The sequence below is a fragment of the Coptis chinensis genome, chromosome 4 (genome assembly GCF_015680905.1).
Source record: "Coptis chinensis isolate HL-2020 chromosome 4, ASM1568090v1, whole genome shotgun sequence".
In the NCBI taxonomy this organism is placed as follows: Eukaryota; Viridiplantae; Streptophyta; class Magnoliopsida; order Ranunculales; family Ranunculaceae; genus Coptis; species Coptis chinensis.
The window spans coordinates 59,099,593-59,120,542 of NC_141459.1; the positions used below are offsets into that span (position 1 = coordinate 59,099,593).

General features: G+C 36.8%; 1 long non-coding RNA gene across 1 annotated transcript; it reads left to right on the top strand.

Annotated features, from left to right (window-relative positions):
- Positions 1-11,257: 11,257 nt before the first annotated feature.
- Positions 11,258-14,367, top strand: LOC147504209 (uncharacterized). The gene is made up of 6 exons (XR_015220358.1): positions 11,258-11,412; positions 11,493-11,550; positions 13,089-13,188; positions 13,336-13,421; positions 13,689-13,809; positions 14,152-14,367. It is a non-coding gene; the product is annotated as an uncharacterized LOC147504209 (long non-coding RNA).
- Positions 14,368-20,950: the final 6,583 nt, after the last annotated feature.

Genomic DNA, 20,950 nt, shown 5'->3' on the forward strand with positions numbered 1-20,950 from the left:
CCTTAAAGAGTTGGGAAACAAGTCCAATATTGAATTGGCATATTCTAAAAAGATAAATTCAATCGTGCCACTAAAGTAGGATTGTGACCGAAAAAGAATTCTGTTAGGACTCTTTCAGACGGTTTAAGTTCTATATATAAACAGAGTGAAAAATCCTTGATGAACTACGCAAGCAAGACTAAACAAACTTCTCTTCTTATTTGAGACTTGATCCCTTACTGCAAGGGCACGTAGGCAGCTCTCTGGAGTCTAATACCTTTCGTCCCCAAAACCAATCCTCTTATTAGTTTAGGTAGATTTACCCTAATAAACAATAGCCATTTTCCAATGTTATGATATAAATAGGAAAAAGAAGAAAGGGTACACTATGATAATGCAAGTATGCGACACATGAATCATAATCAATTAGGCTCGTGAGTGTTATTCATACTGTATAATGTCACATCGTTTAAGGAAAAAAATTCTTGTGAATGTACATATTTCTTTTTTCATATAGTCAACAACATCAAATTCAACAGTACATTTGGGTATAGTCAATAACATCAAATTCAAGAGAGGATTTGCGTTTAATGGCACGATCAAGATCGAAAGAAACCATATTTACAAAAAAATCAATCCCCGTGACATCAATATCAAAGTTTTCATCCATGTAAAAGTCTCCTCCACCAATGACACAACTACCATGAAGAACTTTTTGGCCAAATTTAATTAATATCCAACTTTGCAATGAAATCTTTCGTTGTCTTTACCCAATATGAATGTCCACTTAATACATTTAACATACTCGTGGCTCAACATATAGTTTATTTTATATGGTAATCAATGGAGCTCCATAAGGTTTTTTTGCGGGAGGGAGAGGTATAAGAGAAGGGGATCCCCTATCTCCATATCTCTTTGTGTTGGTCATAGAGATCCTCAGTTGTGTCCTCACACAATGCATCAACAACAAGGCTATCCTATTTCAATCAAAATGCAGGAAGGTGAAAATTTCTCACTTGGTATTTGCAGATGATGTGCTCATGTTCTATAAAGGGGAGAGAGGTTCAGTACAAGCTATCAAGGACTATTTAGAAGCTTTTGGCAGAGCTACTAGTCTACATACTAATAAGTATAAAACAACCTTGTTAGTTGGAGGCCTCATTGTTCAAGAAGCACAAGCCTTAACTGTCTTAGGGGTAGGACTGATTAAACCACCAATGAAATATCTCAGGCTTCCCCTCATCTCAGCTAGATTGGGAATCAGAGAATGTCAGCCACTAGTGGAGAAGGTCACGAACAAGATCAAGATTACTATCTCATGCGGGAAGGCTACAATTTATAATTTATGTTCTTCTTGCTCTCCATACCTACTGGGCAAGAACATTCATTTTACCTAAGACAATGTTGGAACAAGTTGAAAAGTTAAGTTATGTGCTCTATTCCTATGGACATGTACAATCATGAAGAATAACATCATCAAGCTAGTTGGAATATGGTATGCCAACCTAAAGAAGAAAGAGGTTTGGGAATTATGAATCTACACAGATGGAACACTACTGGTGCCTACTGTGGTATGATTTATAAATTATTTACAAGGGAAGAAACGATATGGGTAGATTGGACGTGGAAACAACACATCAAAGATCAATATTTTTAGTCTATGAAGATCCCTAAGGACTGCTCTTGGACTTGGAGAAGCATTTTGAGCACAATAAAAGAAACAAAAAAACTCATCAAGTACACTATTTCTAACGGTGAGAACACTCTACTGTGGCACGATATTTGGTGCTCTCGATCACCCTTGATAAAGGATGCAGAAGCCAAGTCCGAATGGACTTTTCCCCTAAACACAAAAGTTAGTGCACTCATCTCGAATGGTACCTGGAATTTAGCAGTAAATGGGCTTAGATCACTAGCTTTGAGGGAAGTAATCACTGCAATTGACATCAGTAGACACCTCAACGTGGACAAGATCTTTTGGACTCCACATCAGAGTGGCCAATTCACATCTAACAGTGCTTATGTTAAGTTGCCCTATCACAGAAAAAAGGAGAATACATGCTGACATAGCATGGTCTGGGAAAAATGGGTTCGACCACGTCACTCCTTCACCACATGGCAGCTCTTCTCGAATAACATTCAAACGTAAGACAGGTTAGTGCATAAGAAAATTCTTAACCAATCCTCCTGTTGCTAGTGTAATAACAGCAGAGAGTTCTCTCAACACCTGTTTTTCGAGTGTGTTTACTCGAAAGATATTTTCTCTAGAGTGAAAGGACTACTGGGAATTGTCTCCGATACCAGAAATGCCAACAAGGAATGGTCATCTCTCATTAGATTATGTAACACAGAGAATTTGGGGAAAATATTTAAAGTCTTTATCGACGCTTCGATTGACTGCATATGGAAGGAACGAAATGCTCGCAAATTCCAACAAACTTCCAAACTAACGTCGGTGATTTTTAACAAACTGGAAAAAGGCACAAGAAATTATTTGCAGGTACTAAAGCATAAAGTGAGAGACTCAGGCCCTGCCATAAATCTTTTTCTCCATCTTAATATCAAACCTTAGTTCAAGAAACAAGTTTGCACTGACTATGTTTGGAGTCTAATTAGCTCCCAAATGTGCTTTTTATTACCCGTATATTGCTACATTACAGTCCCTCTTACGCTTAACAAAAAAACAACTCATAGCTTTTATTGCCTTTTTCAGGTTAAGGAGTATTTCAGACCACTTATCATAAAAGCTGCATCTTAGCACCAAAAGCAGCTTTAGTCATGCTTATTATGAAGACCAGTAGCTGCTATGGAATAGTGCTGAAAAAGTCAAAGTTAACTGGTCAAAGTCAAAAGTCAAAGCCCTCAAATCAGAAGACCAAAGATGGAGGCCCTTATCTCAAAATATGATGACTTTCTCCCTAAACCTACCTTGGTCAAGAAGAAACCAAAAAGCAAAAGCAAAAGTGAAGTGTGAGGTGTCTAGTTTGTAATAGAGAAGGGCAAATCTGTAAAAGGCAAAAGTAGGGGTATATAAGTTAAAAGCAAGGGAGAGAGAAACCATCCATTGTCTTAGGATCCAAACCATTTGGTTTGTTTAATTTCTTGTGTAGTTTTTCAATTCATGTTTATAATTTCTTGTTGTTTTATTTCCTTTCTATCACTTGTTATTTACTTGTTCTTGTTTTCAATCAAACTTGTTATTTACTTGTTCTTGTTTTCAATCTTCAATCTTGTTTACTTGTTCTTGTTTCAAGTTTTAATCAATCTTCCTTCCATATTTTCAAGTCATTTCAATACAACAACCAATGTTTTCATTAGCTTAGAACCATTCTAATCCATACAAGAGTCTACCTTTCTTCTTCACATCTCCCTTACTCAAACTCTAAACAATTTAGGATGAATCTCACTTCTAAAAACAAACTCTTTTGAATTTACTACCACTATCTAAAACTTCAGAGTCCACCAATTTGCGGTAAAGTCAAAGCCAACACAGATGGTGCACTAAACAACAAAGGGCCAGGACATGGAGGAGTTATCAGAAATGATGAAGGGCGGGTACTTGCTAGATTCAGTGGATGTGGGGGTCTACAATTAGTGATTTTTCAAGAGCTTAAAGGCAAAGAAATTTGTCTTGGACGATGCATCAATGAAAGATACAAACTAGTTGAAGTGGAATCTAATTCCATGAGAGCCATGAATGCAATCAATAAGATTGAGAAACCACCTACTTGGTATTGCTTGGAAGTGCTTGCTGCAATTGAATTGAAGAAGAAAGAATTCAATTTTATTTCTTTCTCACATGTTTTTCGAGAAGTGAATAGAGTAGCAGACTATCTTGCTAGTCTAGATCATGATGTTAGTTATTCTATAGTACATTTTATTCCTCTTTTAGATCATGTTTTACAAAATATTGTAAATAAGGATATAGCTATGTAAGAAGAAATTAATTAATCAATACAAGTGAGAGTCTGCCTAACCCTAGCTTATTTTTAAAAAAAAATAGCTTGCAAGGTTAATAAAAAGGTAGTAATAGATTGTTCACTATGACATATTACCAATTGTTTGTTTGGTTACTTCAAATTCCCTCATATACCCAACCAAACACAGGAAGGAGAAGGAAGAATGAACAATTTTAGTTCGCCTTATTGAAATCAAAGTAAGGTATGTGTTGTCTTAAGCAGAACGAAAGAAGGCAAGGTTTGTATTTGCTTTTTATTCATTGTCTTCTCTTTCACGTTTTATGGTTAAACTCTCCAAATAATTGTTGGTGGATGACAAATTGAAGGTGGTGAAGCCCAAACTTGAAAGAAATTGTTTTATTCTCAATTGACGAGTCACTTGCTAATTGGAAGACAAATAATGGAGCTGTGTATGTTCTTCTAATTATTAAAAGGGGTTGGGGCGGCCAGAACTGGACTGTTGACACCCTTAGGTTGAAGTAATAGCATGCAAAAATGATAGATTTGAAATTTACAATACCAGTGATTGATTTCGTATGGGTAATGATATTCACTTTGATAGCATGTGATATTTTATTAACATGTTGGTTGGGTTGAAAAGTTACTTATTGTTAAGGCATGTGTTAATTTGGTGATTAAAGGGTGTTTGGAATGGACTAGAAAATATTTTGGCATAAATTGAATAATAGATTGTTGTGTAATAGATTTGCACATCACTTTTTGGAGCAGTCGTACATTTTGTGGTATGCTACAATTGTTGTTCTTAATGATATGATATGTTACGTAGTTAGAATTCTCGTATTAATTACTTCATTCATTAAATGCAACATTTTTGAGAAATAAGGACACCATTAAATGTTTTGTTTATATTTTTGAGGTGCTACTAAGAGATATGTTACCGTTATTGGAGATTTGAGCTTTAGTGCAATAATTTCTTTGGCACATGAAGTAGTGATAACGATTATGAGGTATGAGGTATATATGCATGGTAATAGTGCAACACATTTTATTGGCATGTGATAGACTGAATTGTATGATGTTTCCAAACATTGTGTTTCAGTGCAATATATTTATTTGGCACGTGACAGAATAAGAATGGTTAAGATCTGAGATATATGCATGATATTTGAATAAGTTACGTAACGAAAATCCTAGTTCCTAGCTACCACAACTCATTTCATTATATGATGTTGATTAACCCTTATAAAGAGAATATGATTTTGTTTCAAGGGAACTTGGAGCCCTTGTAGTCAAATGATGACTTTATTTATCTCGTCGCCAATTCAGTATGAGACGATTGATATTGTATGCCTAAGATATGCTCACTCACATAGTTTTGGCGTCAGTGTGGGGGTTATTTTGTATGCAACATTTCGTTTGGGGTAACTACGCCGAAGTGGTTCCATTATATGAGAGAGGCATGTAGATGTGCATGTTCGGCTCAATAAAGGAGAGCAATTGTGGTAGACAAAAAACTAGGTAAAAGATATAATTAAACTCTAAATAATAATTATGATGATATGTCAAAGTGTATGATAAATCTATAATAAATGGTTGATTGAGGTTGTGAAATTTGTCATGAAGATTGTTCTTGTTGGTTCAATGAGATGGTTGGGATTACGTATGCATTTTATATATATTTTTTTCCTTGTACTTCATCCATACTCGTAATCGTTTCACAGAAGGGTGGGTCGAACTAATTAGTTTTGCAGGATATGACAGGCGTACATAAGTACAAATAAATTATAAGTTTTATTTTTGTTCTCCTTATTTTATGAAGTTGATTTAATTGGAAGCTAAGGGGCCTCGGTGGAGAAACTAATAAATGCCTTGATATTATTGGATTGGAAGCTAAGGCGACTTAGTGAAGGAACTACCTACCTTAATCATTAAACATATGAATGTTGTATTATTAGTTGGAAGTGAAGGCGCCTCGGTAGAGGAACTAACTGTCTTATTGATAACCCGATTTGCATGTTTGCTTATCTGGTTATTTCTTACATGAACATAGTCGATAAGTTTTGACAGGATATTGAAGAAGGTTGATTGCTGCTTTTTGTTTGTGTTAGCGTCTACTATAAATTTGCGTTTGTTTTCCTTTGAGGTGTAATACATGTTTTCGATGAGACAAAAGTTGTATTTTTAGATGTAATTATATTTTGAAGAGTTATTCCAAGAAGTGTATATCTTAATCATATTTGTAAATTTTTGTAATGAAGTGGAGTTTGTAAATTTTTGTAATTAAGTGGAGTTTGGTTTAATGTAAAAAATTTATTGGTTTTCAAATTGTGGGAATAATTAAACTTTGAAATTGGGTGCACTTTCATACCTCGAAAATTGAGAAGTAGAGAACAAATAATGTTTTTCGATTTTGTCGAAATTCGGAGAGTGACATAAATTATAGAAAACAATATCCAAACCCAAATCTCATGGAAAATATTTGAATATATGAAAATCACAAAAGTCAAATGAGTTTCAAATGAACAAAGAGACCAAACAGTTCAACGTTCTTTGAAGTGTATTGAGGGATGGAGACTTTGAGAGATGCTCGATCAATATAGAGTTTCAACTTTCAAATTCAAGAGATTTCTCTTGGGAGATAATAACCCATCTTTAAATTTGTTAAATTTATGTATTTGAGAATGAGAGAGGGAAACAATAGAGAAAGAGAGTTCAAATGAATTGATAAAGAAAACTAATAATTGAATCAGTGGAGAAATCATAAGAGCTGCCTCTGAAAAAGGAGTGAGAATAATTGAGCGCTCACCTATTGTTGTATTTTCATATGATTAATTCACTATTTTGTTTATAAGCATGGATGAGTAAATTCAGTACTCTATATATTGTTTCGTTATGGTTAACAAGTTCTAGTTTAGAATTTGTTTTTTCCAACTAAATCCAATTGTGTGGCAGATATGGATGCGCATCAAAATGCATTGGATGGTATGGCGCCATGGAAGAACACCTCTAATTTGTTTATTACCAAATGTATTCCAAATCCAATGGTTATTGGAAGAAATGATAAACTAGAAAATTGCAAATGGAATGAAAGTGCTAAAATCGATCTTGTTTTGGGCCTGAAAAAGCCCAAGGCCCAAGTCTCCCCCTCAAGGCCCAAGTACGACCTAACCTAATCTTCATCCTTTTTTTTGTGAGAGAATAATAAATCTTCAACCTTTCTTTGTGAGAGAAATCTTTTTCTAAGTGAGAGAGATTGTGAGAGAACTAAACCAAGAAGAAAATAGAGTGAACATTCTTTGTGAGTGTGAGTGATCCTCTTTGCAATCTTGTATCTAGTACATCTAATCTATCAAAAGCTCGCCGTGTGGACGTAGGCAAATTGCCAAACCATGTAAAACTTGGTCTTGTGTGAGTATGCTTTTATCTTCTCTATTTAGTTTATATGTTTGTGTTGATTGGGTGTTACTTAGAGAGTTGTTGAATAGTCTTGTTGGTAATTGTTATGATAGCTTCTGCGTTAGACGCAACAATTGGTATCAGAGCGAGGTATACTACCTAGGATTTTGAGTTTTGGTAAAGAATCATAGTACTCAAAAGTTGTGTAGGCAAGGTGTTCGATAAAATTCTCAAGTGAAGTTTCTTGTGGGTTGCTTTGTGTGACTTGTGGAAATGGCTCCCAAGATGTCAAATGCAAGGTTTGAAGGAGAGAAGTTTGATAAAGAAGTACAAGAAAAGACGGCGAGGGTGATGTCGAATGAGATGACTTCCACAAGCAAGTGGAAGGGTAGTTCTAAGAAGCCTTTAAAATATGTACGGTGCTACAATTGCAATGAAAAGGGGTATTATCTATGTGATTGCCCTAGCCCGAAAAAGAGTAACAAGATGAGTGGTAAGTTTGAGAATGAGGATGTTATGAAGCAAGTCTTGCTTCTGACTTTGATGGGGATGATGTAAGTCTTACGGTATCTACACAAGACGACCACATGACCGAAAAGTGGATTCTTGATTCCAGGTGTTCCTACCACATGTGTCCAAATAGGAAGTGGTTTGCTACGTATGAGAACTTGAGTGGAGGTTCCGTTTTGATAGGTAATGATGTTGCTTGTAAGACGGTAGGAATTGGAGCTATACGGGTCAAGATGCATGATGGTGTGGTGAGGACTTTAACCGATATAAGGCATGTTCCTAAATTAAAGAAGAATCTCATTTCTCTTGGTACCTTGGATTCCAAAGGCGACAAGTTTGTGGAAAATGGTGGAGTCCTAAAGATCATTAGTGGCTCTTTAGTCATTATAAAGGGTCAAACATATGGAAATTTGTATACTTTGTTGGGTAGTACAGTGATAGGCGATGTAGCAGTGGGTACATATGGTGATAATTCTAAGTGCACAAAATTATGGCATATGCACCTTAGGCATATGAGCCAAAGGGGATTGTCTGAGTTGTGCAAGCGAGGGCTATTGACAAACTTGGAGAAACCAAGTATGGAATTCTGTGAGCATTATATCTATGACAAGCAGTGCAGAGTCAAGTTCTATACAAGCAAACACAAGACAAGAGAAATCCTAGATTATGTGCATTCGGATGTGTGGGGACCCTCTAGAGTGGCTTCTAAGGGAGGTAACCGGTATTATGTCTCCTTCATCGATGATTATACACGCTATGTGTGGGTATATATCTAAAAGTCCAAAGATGAAGTTTTCAAGACATTTAAAAGTGGAAAGCAATGGTTGAGAAACACACAAAAAGAAAGGTGAAGACTTTGATGTCTGATAATGGTACTGAGTATACCTATAGTCCTTTCAAGGAGTTCTGTGAGCAACAAGGTATTGCTAGACACTGGACAGTGAGGGGCACGCCGCAGCAGAATGGGATGGCAGAGTGGATGAATAGAATGTTGCTTGAAAGAGCGAGATGTTTGCTCTCCAATGCCAATCTTAGCAAAGAGTTCTGGGCAGATGCAGTGGCCATGGTGTGTTACTTGTATAATAGACCACCAGTTTCGGCGATAGACTGTAAGACACCTTATAAGGTGTGGATAGGGAAACCAGCTGATTATGATATTTTGCGCGTGTTTGTATCTAGTGCTTACTACCATATGAAGGATGGGAAGCTTGATTCTGAAGCTAAAAAAGCTATATTCTTGGGCTATGCAAAAGGGAGAAAAGTGATATGGATTGTGGTGTCTTGAGAACCACAAGTTCCTGGTCAGCAGTGAGATTACCTTTGATGAGACTTCAGTGCTACATTTTAGTAGGCTGGAGAAGGCTGGAAATAGTGGTGATTCTATAGAATCTCAAGTGATTGAGATGGAAGCGTTAGAGGATGCTATAGAGAGTGAGGTTCTTAATGAAAGAACTATTCAACAATAAGTAAAGCTACAACAACCTGAGCAGCAAGCTTTGGCTAGATCAAAGCCAAAGAGAAGTGTGAAACAAGTTACGAAGTATGGGCATGATAAGCTAGTGAAACATTATGGTCGACCGGACTAAGTTGCCTACGCACTGAATATCGAGGGTGATGAACCAAACGACTTCGAAGAAGTTGTTAGAGATGGTCATTGCAAAGATTAGTCGGTGGATATACATGAAATGGTGGAGGCTTGTGACAAGTTTTGTACTTGGGAATTTGTTTCATTGCCTAAGGGCAAGACGGCTTTGGGTTGTAGAAGGTTCACTATGGAGTTGAGTTCCAACATTGGTTGGAGGTACTCCACAAATGGTGGAGGCTCATGCATTGTTGATTGATGCCTTTCGTAGGCATGGCCCTTCATGGGCATGATTGCTCTTTGTGAGCATGACTCTCTGTGAAGATAGCTATTTGTGGGTGGCTCTTCGTGGGCAAGACTCTTTGTGGAAAGGTCCTTCGGGACAATTGACGGCGAGTTCGCGATATGGTTTGACGACTTGTGATTCTTGATGGATCTTATGTTCGGCTTGGTTTTATGTGTTAAAACCTCACTGAGGTGGAGAATATTATTTTGGGCCTAGAAAAGCCCAAGGCCCAAGTACAACTTAACCTGATCTTCATCCTTTTTTTTGTGAGAGAAGAATGAATCTTCAACCTTTCTTTGTGAGAGAAATCTTTTTCTAAGTGAGAGAGATTGTGAGAGAACTAAACCAAGAAGAAATGAGAGTGAACATTCTTTGTGAGTGTGAGTGATACATTCTAAGTGAGTGTTGAGTGCTCCTCTTTGTAATCTTGTATCTAGTACATCTAATCTATCAAAGGCTCGCCGTATGGACGTAGGCAAATTGCCGAACCACGTAAAACTTGGTCTTGTGTGAGTATGTTTTTATCATCTCTATTTAGTTTATATGTTTGTGTTGATAATGTGTTGATTGGGTGTTACTTTGAGAGTTTTTTTTTTCGATAACCCCATCATCTTTATATATGGATCAAAGAGCCAAAACAGACTTTACATACTCAAGACACAAGGGGGGCTAACTTCCTGGAACTTGTTTGAGAGCCCAAGGTGCAAGTCCATGTGCCAACCCATTCCTTGCTCTATTGACCCATACATAAGAGCAGCATTGAAGGCTCGCAGTTAAAGATTTAACAAAATCGACAATAGAAGAAATGTTCCAACTAACAGAGGACATATTATAACTCTTAAAACTAGAAATAATATAAGAAGAATCTCCCTCAAAGATGACAGAAGAAAGCTTCAGATTAAGAGTCAAAAGAGCAGCTACTTCAGCTCCTATAGCTTCAGCTTGTTCCACATCATTAGCATAGAACCTCCTAAATGCTGCTCCTAGAATCAAGCCATCTGCATTCCTACAAATTAACTCCAGCTGCTACCTTACCATTAGACCTGTCAAAGCCAGCATTGAAATTAATTTTAGTCCAAGGTGCATTAGGAGGACACCAAGATCTAATAGTAATCAGAGGCAAAACACACTACAACAGAAGGGGTTTTCTGCATTGCACACTTTTGCAACGCCAGAAAATTGTTGCTACAGATCACTTATTGTGACGCCTTTTGGGGGTGCTAAAAGTTTGTCGTGCTATCAGGTTTGGAGTACATGGATTTATTTGTTGCAACGCCCTCTTGCCTGGCAAATAGTTGTAATTATAATTTTGAGAAAAAAAAATGCATTTATTTTATAGGGGATTTATCATTTACAACTTTGTTGTCACGACTAAAGTAAAATTTATTATTTGCCACGCTGCGTTTGTTATAACAAGTTTTTACGAATGCAAATTTTCTACTTGGTATAGTTTTCTTGCGACCATGGTGGTGTTGCTAATGAGTTTTTATGGGCGGGCTTTTTTATTTGTTGGCGCTCAACCCAAAAACAAACTCTTTTTTACCAAAAAAAAAACACAAACTTTCTTTTTTCTTTTTTCAAACACCACTCCCATACCCACCTGCAGCCCAACGAGTCTAAACCCTCCTCATGTTCATTGGCAGCTAACACTCTCTCTCTCTCTCGATAACCCCATTTCTTACTTTGATTTTGGGTTTCTCCTACCGTCCTACACAGCTGGCCAAGCTTTGATTTTTCAGGCTGGTTCTCTTTACTTGGCTTAATTTATTTTGACTCTCTTTGAATTGTTTCAGGTTGACTCACTTAATTAATTTTACAGGTTGATTAGAAGATGAAATTGCAACTAGGGAAAAAAGTTTGAATCTTCAATTTTTCAGGTTGGGTATTCTTTGATTCAATATGTTTTTCTTTTTGGTTTACATCATATGTATTTTATTTCATCATATGTAGGAGTTACTTTTAGCTTCTTGTTGAAACCACTGACGCATCAAGACTATTGTTGAAATGAAAGACAATTAGTAAGACCAGCCTTGAAAGGATACTAGTGTTTTTCATTTCTTCCAACTTCCAAGTGATGCAAGATTTACTCGATTTTATTTCACTGTAAAAAAAGGTTATGCTGGTACAGTGTTGAGGTGTGAGTTAGAGAAGGTGAAGCTTTTACACGTCACTCAAAGCTTATTTTTACTCTACGTCCAGGGTGGGTATATTGGCTGGCAGTGGGGAACTGTATCCAAGGCCCTGGAATTAATATTCGCACTATCTACTGGGTGGAAATGGTGTTTGTGGTAATGGCTACAAATCACTAGTACAGTAGACAAATTGTGGGTATTATTGTCAAACACTAAATTTGAAAAGTAAAGCTCATGAGACTATGATGAACTTTGAAATGATATGGTCTATTGACACCCATTATTTTGGAAGTGGATATCGTATGAGGAGCTGCATAGGGACTATTTTCTGCAATGATGGGCCTAGTTTTCTGCATTGAATTGATTTGTCGTTCTATTGATGGAAGCTTTTCACTGTTCTTGGTCGATTAGACACCCTGAAGCGACTTGGGTTGGGTTAGGACTAGAATTCACTAGCTTGGTTTGTAGCTAACGGTGTGGCTTTGCAAACCAAGTGTGTCAGCCCCTATGTAGTCGAAGTGTTTAGAGCTAAAAAAAGTTCCTAGTGTTTGGGCACTTTGATTTACATTTTTATGCTAAGCAATTTATCGTATGCATATGAACTTGATTTTTTTATATTATGTTTTGAGCTCTCTGTGTCTGTGTCGTAGTAGTTTGATATTCACTAATAGGCCTGGTCAAGAATATTAGCCTTTTGATTAGTTTATTGTTGTATGAGTTGGTGTGTGTGTGTGTCTGTGTGTGTGTGTGTGTGTGTTTTTTTTTTTTGTAATATCAAATTAAATGATTTTCTTGAGTACCTATGGCCACTCCGCTGTGTGTTGCATCACAAAATTAAACTCTGCAAAGATATGTATTTACTGCAAGTTCAAACAGTTATGAACAAGATCTTTACACTATCTGCAGAGATATATATTTGATCCCAATTATGTGTGTGTGTGTGTGTGCTTACAGTTGTAGTAACTATATTTGAGTTTGTTGTCCCAAAAAGTTAGTCCATTCTAAATTTTAAGCTCTTAGTAAGTTCCATATTCAAGTAAACGGTGAGGGTTTAGTCATATTAGAATTTGGATATGGCCTATAAGATAAATTTATGAGGATGTCTATGTTGGATATATCATTTTCGACCAATAAAAAATTATAGTGTCCACATGGTCCAGAGATAAATTTGTGCTTCTACAAGTCAAGTTTCCTTGAGTCCTTTGATCCGAGGTTGTATTATTAAGGCTGGGTGCCCAAGGGCAATGTATAAAATGAAACGGTTACAGGTAATCTATTTGCAGGTTTCTTGAAGGTGATTTTGATGGTGTATGTTATGCAAGTGAGACAAGCTCATATTTGGAGAGCAGAACCTGAGTTACTAATGTCCTCACATGTATTACAGTAAGTCTTATATTCTTATATGGTTTTAGTTTATTTATTATATATATATATATATATATTCTATAGTCTATTATAAATTTGTCAATTAAAAGAATTAATTCAAGTTTCATGATTTTGTTTATGTTTTTGGTTTTGATATTCTACCAGGGATCAATTACACCATTAAGTGTTGAAATCAGTTCTTATTGTGAATTCTAATGATTGACTGCAAAACAGTCACTAACATTGGTGAGGTACACGTAATGCTTTACTACATAGGTATCACACTATAATGATTTGTCATAAATTTCTCAATAAATTTTAGATTCTTCTATCAAAATTAAACATGATATATGTGATTATGTGAACCAATCTTTTTGTAGTTGCCTTAATATTTTTAAAGTCTTAATAGTCATTTGGCATATAGCTTTGTTTGTAGTAGATGTTAGCTAGATATTAGATAACTATTTGCAGTTAGTTAATCTATAAGATAAACTAAATGATGAGTTCATCCTTTTCAGTCCCTTGGTCAACTTGAATGAGATGAGGATTCTCATGACATTCATGTACACAAAGACCAACAAGAACAACTCGAGCAAATGTTAAGAGAAAGACTTGCACATTTCACAATAGAGTTTGTTGGTAAGCTAAGGATTATGTTTTTTCTACTTTGACCTTGATTTATTTATAAATTCTTTGGTTTAGGTCTTTAACTAGGTCATTTTTCAAGCACTCTAGCAGTTTTTAGCGAGTGAATCATGGTATGATTAGTTGATTACTACTTTTGGGATCAGTAGAGAGTAGAGTTTGATGTGAAACATTTGTTATGGAAAATAATTTGAATTGTAATGCTAATGTTCACACTTTTTTTTTATTAGATGCAACAATGTTACCGTGCATTACTTCTATCAATTCATTTTAGCTTTAGTAATGTATCAGACAAGTGTACTTATGTGTCTTTTTCTTAATTTGTTGTTGTACTAGATTGGCATCGGTTGCCGGTAGGTTATTAAAGAAAACTTGGGTGGATGTTGTTTAAATCAGCAATAGGCAAAATGCGACATTTGGGAATTTCACTAAAATCTAGTTTTGAAGATCAAACTTGTCTAATTGATTAGTTTATGGCTTTCAAGATTGTTTGATTCAATGTTTTGGCAAACACTAATGGTTGGATGATTCAAATACTTTTGTAATGATTGATGTTAGTTAATGAAATATATTTTGTTATGATTTGTCAATTGATATGAGGTTGTTATTGTTATCTTCATAAATTGCGTTGGGCAGGACTATAAATTGAAAGGATTCAAAATATATATAATATAATACGTAAAATGTAGGAGTAGAGCATTTGAGGTACAATAAAAATAGCCTATTTGCCACGTTCTGGGTGTTGGTAATTGTTTAAGCCTTTTGTGACGAACTATATTGTTGCTAAAGGCTTTGGTTTTTGTAACACTACAAAATGCAGCTACAGGTGACCCTTTTGCAACGCCATCAAGTGTGGCTACAAGGAGTTTTTTACAACGCCATGGGTGGCAAATAGTTCAAAATATTTTCAAAATTATTTTAGTTTCAAAAATAGAAATAGGGATGAGGAAAAAGTATTAGCAACGATCCATGGTGTCGCAAAAGACTAGAACCTTTTGCAACGCCATATATTGTGTCGCAAGTTAGCTTTTGTGACCCACTTTTTTGCAGCGCCTAGTTTGGTGTTGCAATTGGTCTTTTGCAACGCTTTTGAGGACTTTTAGTGACGGTATATAGCGCTGCAAATGAGTTTGTCTGTTGTAGTGACATCAGAGTATTTAGGGTCATTTCTGGGAAGGAAGGCTTCAAAGCATCTCAATCTTGATGCTTTAGTATGCTGTAATAGACTTTTGACATCCACAAAGACCAAATCCATCCTAGCTTTATTCCTTCTAGACCAAATATCATAAAGTAGCAAAAGACCAAAACATTCCAGTCGGGATGCAGATCAACATCCAACATTGCATCCGAGACATATCATAATCTCTTAACCCAATCACAGAAGAAGAATAAATGATGAGCCGTTTCCACACAATTCTGACGGAAGCCACAAGAGATATCTCCCCCAAACTTGTGCTTTTGAAGAATATCACCAGTTGGTAAACCATTTGAATAAATTTTCCAAAGGAACTGCTGAGAAGCAGCATCCAACTTTAATCTCCATAGCTTTTTAAGAGTGAGAGGCTTAAAAGATGAGCTTGATGGGGGAATCAAATTGATTTGAGAGAAATTTGTATGCAAGCTTAACAGAAATTTGACCAAACTTGTCAGAGGGCCAAATGATATGATCTGGAACAGAATGTGGTCTGATAAGAATATGATTGATGGACAAGACAATCTGATTAGGAAACAATTCTCCTAATCTATTTTGGTTCCAAGAAAAGTCTTCTTGGGAGATGAGATAATTGACTTTAAGATGATTAATAACTTCTGGTCTAGGATCTAGCAAATCTTTAAGAATAAGAGGTTTACCAAGATGAGAAAGCCATGGATCCTGGAAAATAGAGATATTACTCCCATCTCCAACCTTCCACAGAAACCCCTTTTTGATGAGCTTGAGGGTTCTCACTATTCCTCTGAAGAAATAAGAGACATCCCCAGGAAGAGTTTTCATATCCACCATATCTTCAGCTTTAAAAAGCTTGACCCACTTAGAATGTTCATCTTTCATGAGCTTCCATCCATGTTTGCTAATCAGAGCTTGATTCATCTCTCTGGTCTTACTGAACCCCAGACCTCCTTCCCCCTTACTCCTACATAGCTTATCCCATCTAAAAGTATGATAGGATCTAGACTTATCAGTCCCATTCCACCAAATATCTCTGCTGAGCTTATCCAGCTTATTTGTGATTTTAACTGGAAGAATATAAATACTCATAGCATATATTGGAACAGCTTGAGCAACATTTTTGATAAGAGTGGTTCTTCTTGTAGCAAAGAGAATTTTGGATTTCCATCCACTAATTTTCCTGTGTACCTTTTCCACCAAATATTCAAAATCATTAGCTTTCTTTCTGCCCAGGAGAATAGGAACACCAAGATAAATCTCCTTCTCATCAAACTTTCTGACTTTCCACCTTTTCATGAGCATCTTCTGATGCTTAGAAGCTACATTACCACTAAAGAAAGCTCTAGGTTTATCAAAATTGATAGCTTGCCCAGAAACTTTATAGTAATCTTCCACCACTCCTCTCATATTTGCATATTCAATGAGATTTGCTTTACAAAAAATGAGAGAGTCATCAGCATAGAGCAGATGGCTAATGCCAGGGGCTTTTCTTCTGATCTTCATCCCAGAAATAGAACCTTCATCCACAACAAGAGCAATAAGCCTTGAGAAAGCTTCAGTAACCATAATAAAAGATAAGGAGAGAGAGGATCCCCTTACCTGATACCTTTTTTAGGAAAAACTTTTTCAAGAGGGGATCCATTCAACAGAACATTATAGGACACAGTGCTAAGGCATTGCTAAATTAATCTCCTCCATTTCTCCTTAACCTTCCCATAATCTGATCCACAAAGCTCCATTCAACTCTGTCAAAGGCTTTGGCCATATCCAACTTAACAGCCATCCAACCCTATTTCTATTTCTTTAATTTCCTCATCCTATGCATAATTTCACTAGCCAGGCCTATATTGTCACCAATAGATCTGCCTTTAACAAAAGCCCCTTGAAGAGGTGAGATGAATTTATGTAAATAAGCTTTCAACCTAGTAGCCAAAATTCTAAAAATGATCTTATATGAAAAATTACATAGACTAATAGGTCTAAATTTTATTAATATGTTCTGGGTTAGGGATTTTGGGAATGAGAGTGATAAAGGATTCATTGAGGCAGGGTGAAAATTTCTCGTAGATAAAAAAACTCTTTAACAACTAGTGAGATATCTGGACCAATAATATCCCAATATTTATGGAAGAAAATGCCTTGAAAACCATCAGGCCCAAGGGCTTTTAAAGCTCCCATGTTTTTTACAGAGTTCCAGATATCCAAATCAGAAGGAACTTGGGTGAGAATAGTGTTTTCATTAGGGGTGATACAAGAGCTGAAAAGATTGAGAACTTTCTCATTTGGAGGAATGTTATCTGAAGTGAAAATATTCTTGAAATATTGATTGACATTCTCTCCTATATCCTTCATGTCACTGTCCCATCCTCCTTCATCATTCCTGAGCTTCTCAATATTATTTTTCCTTCTCCTGTAAATAGTAGACAAATGAAAGAATCTGGTATTTTTGCCCCCTTCAGCTACCCAATTAAACCCATCTTTCTGTTTCCAACAACTTTCCTCTTTTTCCAATAAATCTAACAACTTTTTTTTTTCAAAGAATCAATCCTAGCATAGTTTTCTTCAACCAACATATCATCAGACATATCCTTCTCCAAAGCTTGCCTAACCTTTTTAATATTTACAGAAACATTCCCAAAAACTTCCTTATTCCATTTCTTCAGCTTCTTACTAGTGAACTTCATCTTTCTGTGAACAGTTCAAGCAGGCATACCAACATAATTATCAGGAGAGGAATCCTGCAAGGCATTTGCAATGGTGTCCTTACAAAAAGGATCATGAGTCCACATCTCAAAGAAACGAAATGGTTTACACAGATGAGCAGTAGAACCATCCAAATTGATAGTAAGAGATAGATGATCAGAAGAAACACAGGGGCTATTGTGTATAGAGACATGAGGGAATAACTCAAGCCAATCAGGAGTGGCTAAAGCTCTGTCCAGTCTCTCCAGAATGTGATTGCCAAAAAAACGATTATTAGACCAAGTGAATTTAGGTTCTCTAAACCCCAGATCAACAAGACCAATATCATCAATCATCTCATTAAAATCATTCAAACATTTAAAATTAATACCATTCCCCCTATTTTTTTCATCAGCTGAGGAAATAACATTAAAATACCCAAACAAGAGCCAGGGACCTGGAATTAGAGGAGAGAGGTCTCTAAGCTCATCCCAAACCTTCTTTCTAAAGGCAGCAATATGTTCACCATAAACAAAAAAAAAAAAACCAATCATTACTAGAAAGATAATTAGAAATCTTGCCTGTGATATGATTAGAGGTTGCCCCCATGATATCAATCTGGATACCATCTTCCCAAAAAACAACAAGGTTAAGCCCACCCTTTTTACCAACAATAGGAATAAAACAACTACCACCATACTTAATCCTTTTCCTAACTAACTGCAACTTTTTCTCAGATGCCTTGGTCTCACCTAAACAAATAATATCAGGATTTGAGACCAAGATTAGGTCCTTTAGTGATCGAATTGTCATGGAGGAACCAATTCCCCAACAATTCTAGGCTTAAATCGTCATGGAAACTGAGGCGACTGAGAAAGGTCAGTCACCGCGAACCCACAAGAATTAGAACTATCAGAGCTATCAGAAGACCCTCAGAAGGATCAGAACCTTTGTAAGAAACAGAACAACTTGTTGATGAGGACTCCTTTTCACTGGACAGACCACCATTTCCATATGAGCAGAAACTGGGATTACTAGAATCATACACATTAGCAAAAGTAGGATTAAGGGAGCTACCAAGGGAAGACACCGAGATAGAGCCAAAAGAATCTTCCTTTAAGAAAGGATCTTTGTAACCAGAACCCAAAGTAGGTGCCACAACAGGAGACTCCAAACCAAGACATCCACCCTCTTCATCAACTCCTCTTTCATCTTCATAGCCAACAACACTAAGAGCTCCACTTTCAGCAGCATGATCATCATCAGACCCGTGAACCCTCATTGTCCTCTTTAGAAGCAACATGCAAAATTGACTTTCCATGCTCAATAGGCTTGTCTCTTTCTTCTATAATATCTACACCCTCCCCTCCACAAGAGGACCTTTACTCAAAAGGTTCCCATAAAAAAACGGCCTTCGAATCCTTCTACCATCTTCTAAAACTTCATCCTCATGGAACCCCTCCATTTTCCTTTTCTCTCTACTATTCTTTACTGAATTTTTGGATTCCTCCAGATCTTTTTTTAACCCATCCTCCCAATGCCTATTATTTCTTCTTTTCCAACGTGCACTAGCTGAAGGAGAAAGCTCCTTCCCTACTAGATAAGGAAGATTACTATTACTCATTTTTTTTCCTCTTGGAAATCCTTTCTTCAACCGTATGAAGCTCCAAAAACCCAAACACCCTTTTGATAGCCAATCTATGAAACACCAAGATATCTTCTCAGACCAGAGAAGTAACATGAGTAATGAGCTCATGCGCCGAACCACCAGCTTTTCCTTCTTCTAAGGAGACCTCATAAGACTCATGATCCTGTTTCTTGATATTCTCAGAGATATTTGGGCTAAAAGAAGGCAACCCGTTAGGAAAAATGGGTACAACCTTAGAAAAACTTAAAGGAATAGATGGCAGAGAATGTTTTGTGTAAGATGGATTTTTTTGTTTTCGAGAAATAAATGCTTTCCTATGTGATTTTGAGATAGGTAAATGAGATACTGGGTTATATAAATGGGATATCGTATGGGCTTTTGAAAGGATAACATTTTTCAAAGGCTTTGAAGGATACCTTGTAGAAGCTGGGCTTCTAATACTATTAAAAGAAATACCCGAATCCAGATCCATCTTAGAAAAAATTAGAGAATCAGGAAGGGCCTTTGGGCCTAGATCTAAGCCCATATCCATATCTAGATTATTAATCCCTGTTAATTTAGTCAGACAAGAGCTAGAAGCCTCAGACTTAGCAGACTCCAAAACCAAATCAGCAAGTCCCTCATGCTCCAAGCCACTAACCAAGGGAAAGACCCAGGTGGGAAGCCACCAATGGATGAAGAAGCATCAGAGAGAAACCTATTCCACATAACTATATTCCACTTTGCCATATGGCTAGCTAGCATTGATAGAAACCTCAGAAAAGGTAACCGAATTGTCCTCAGAAGTGCATGCCATATCCGAAAAACTAGCATTGGTTGAAGGTTCAGAAAATGTAACAGAATTGTCCGCAGAATTGCATGCCCTATCAGGAATAATAACATTGCCAAATGGCAAGCTAACATTTGTTGAAGCCTCAGAACTAGTGACATCCATATTGAGAGCATGATCGTAAACCTTAGACAGCAATCCACCTTCATCTGTTACCATCAACTGCTCTACCCGAGTCTCATCAACAAAACCAAAGCCAGACTCAGAGGAAAGATCAGCTTCAGAGATTTTCTTACCTTTCCTATTGTATGCTTGCATCTTAAAATCCATAGGAACATTATTTTTCAACTTTTCTGCCTTAGGATCCCATTCAAGAACTTTCCTGGACTGAACTCCAATACCAAATTTAAAAGACGCAGTTCTAGTCCTATTCGAGAAAGGAAGAACAGAGGCTAGAGGTTTATGAATACCCTCATTACCAAACAAAAGATGATGAATAAAAGCCTTGCACTCCTTATAATCATGCCCAATAACTACAAGAATACTGAGCATTTGCCACGGTCATAGACCGTGGCTAAAGACCTTTTGCCACGGTTAGAAGCCATTGCATGACTGTTGCCAATGCGCCTGTGGCTAATCTTTGGGCACGGCTAAAGACCGTGGGTAAAGCTTCATTTTTTGCCACGGATATAAACCGTTACAGGGGCCGTGGTGAATTTCCCCATTTGCCACAGCACTAAACCATGGCCAATGCTCACATGACCCGTGCCAAATGCCTTTTGTGGGCTGGATCTATATTTTGGCCACAGGTCTAGGCCGTGGCAAATGTCTTTTGTTGGACCGTACCTAAAGTTTAGCTACAGCTTAT